The 2476-nt window shown below is 34.2% G+C and overlaps 1 non-coding gene across 1 annotated transcript; it reads left to right on the top strand.

Annotated features, from left to right (window-relative positions):
• The first annotated feature begins 289 nt into the window (after positions 1-289).
• Positions 290-370, top strand: TRNAL-AAG. The gene has a single exon. It is a non-coding gene; the product is annotated as a tRNA-Leu (tRNA).
• Positions 371-2476: the final 2106 nt, after the last annotated feature.

Raw genomic sequence — 2476 nt, 5'->3', positions numbered from 1 at the left:
CCGGGAGAAAGAAAAAGCTATAGTGCTATATTATTGACCGATTGACTCCTTCGTAGTGAGTTCGAATCCATAGTCCTGTTCTTTTATTTATTATATTTTGAGGCGAACAATGAAGTGCATACATGACAGTAAGAGTTCCAAACCTCTTTTTTTGTGGTTGGTTAAAAGTAAGAGGTTAATAGCTGCACAATATGGAGAAGTTGGATTGAGTTAGGGTGAATGTTTGGTCCTAATAATTGTAATCATTTATTACCATTAAGTAATGTTATCTGTGAATTTTATGCAACATGTTGAGATGGCCGAGTTGGTCTAAGGCGCCAGATTAAGGTTCTGGTCCGAAAGGGCGTGGGTTCAAATCCCACTCTCAACACTTATTTTTTCCTTTCCTTCTATTTGTTGTCATGCATGATTCAGATCAGTGGTTGCAAAGTAATCACTAAAATAATCAGATTGATAATGGTTTTTCTTGACTAGCTTGTAGTTTGAATGTGGTGTGCCGTGTGCCCTCTATGAAGTTCCTGCAACTTATGAATTAAGAAGTCTTGGTAACAAGACCATTACAGTAATATTAATTGTAGCACATATTCTAAATTAACCTGAGATATATGTAACTCATGTTCAACCAGGTTATGTCTTAGCAGCAGCACTTCCAAGTTATGTTATTCCACAACCTTATGATGTTCTGTATCTCACCTCTACTATGAGGTACCCAATTAGGACACAGAGGTGGCTAACATGTCTTTGCCTTTGTCTTGATGATCCTTGAAACTGTGAGAACCAACAGATTATGTGGGTTCATCTTTTTCTTTTGATAAACATAAAGCAAGTGACATACCAATTAGTGTAGTTAATTGTGTGGTTACTTGCTTCTACCCTTGCATTACTTTTGGACAGATAGCAGAGATAGTAAATAAAGACAATTCAAGTGAGGTTTTTGAAGATGTGAGTAGAAGCTATCTAGAAATAAAAGATGATGAATTTTTATAGATATATTTGTTGCTTTTTATCTCATTATTTGCATGCTTGTACTCGTGCTTTTATTGATCCAAACTGAGGGCATCATTAGTTACTAGGCTCCTTGTGTGTACTGCTTAGTCCATTTCTGCTGTGAAACTTGTGTTCTATGTCAGGAATATAGAGAGCTCGAAAACCGTGGATTTGACATGAACATAGATAATTCCTTCTTAATTACTTCTAATACTTCCATTAGCATGTGCAATTATGATTGAATAAGATAACTCATCAACTTCAGAGACTAATTTTTTTAGTATAGCTAATTTCCGAATTTCTTCTTGTTTTCTATAACTTGGCTTTTGATGTATTGAGGGTGAGCATTTTGATGAATTTGCTTGATTTCATATCCTTTGATAACTTTTATTTTGGTACAATAAAGAGACAAAAGCCCAAGAATAATTCTTTTGGTAAAGTATTAATAGACCTGAATGTATAGCCGTTGCATCAGGCTTAAAAGCCAACGAATTATTTCAAACGCAGAGTAACATTGAGAGGGTGAAAGGTGACAAAGGTTTGATTGTATCAATAATGAGAAATTTAGGAATAGCCACAACCTATAGTTTGATTCATATTTCTTTCCAGTCGTTTTTCTTGTAAAGTGATATAAAACTGATTTATCTAATTCTAAAACCTTCCATTTTTTTTCATTCTCCTCCCGCCAATTCCAACTTCCAGTATCAAATTTTAGTCTTATCAACTATCCCGTAGGCAATTTCTTTTGTCTGAAACATTTTTTAGTTTACACATTTTCATTATTGTTAAGAGTGTACCTTCCACCTGTGATATAATGGTTAGATAATTGAGTTTAATGTGTAAATTGATACCGTAAAAGTTAGACTTCTATAGCTTCATCCATTTAATAGGCATTTACTAATGCAAATAGAGAATAAGCCTACCCATATCCACCTGAAATCTTTCTTAATCTTTCGCTTTTTTTTCATAACCATACACCATATGTCTTCCACAATAACTATACATAAACAAAAAACAACAAAACAAGACCAAGAGGAAAAGGCTCAGAAACATTATTACATACCTAGAGTTTGAAACACCTTGAATGCTCAGAAGCAAGCTTACCTCGTATCGGTTGGAGGATCTTTGATTGCATAAATGACACATAATATTCATGTTTTGCTTATAGACCTCATTTTGCTTAAAGATAAGGGATATTGTGCTCCATGAAAAACAACTTAAAGGTACATTTAGTCGTTTGATGGGAGATATGGACAAAGATAGAAAAGCCTTAATAAAGTCTATAGTCTCTGCAAGGGAACAAAACTGAAAGAGAACATGCCAATTAAGTCTTCTTATCTTGATCTTGATCTTGCATTCATAATCTTGAATTCTTGAATTCTCAATCTTGGTTTCTTGATCTTGGATTCTTGATCAAGAATCCAAGATCGAGAAACCAAGATCGAGAATCCAAGATCAAGAATCCAAGATCAAGAAACCAAGATCAAGA

Source organism: Lupinus angustifolius, unplaced genomic scaffold, assembly GCF_001865875.1.
Source record: "Lupinus angustifolius cultivar Tanjil unplaced genomic scaffold, LupAngTanjil_v1.0 Scaffold_953, whole genome shotgun sequence".
In the NCBI taxonomy this organism is placed as follows: Eukaryota; Viridiplantae; Streptophyta; class Magnoliopsida; order Fabales; family Fabaceae; genus Lupinus; species Lupinus angustifolius.
Note: the sequence above shows the minus strand (reverse complement) of the source record. Positions and strands in the feature narration are given on the sequence as shown.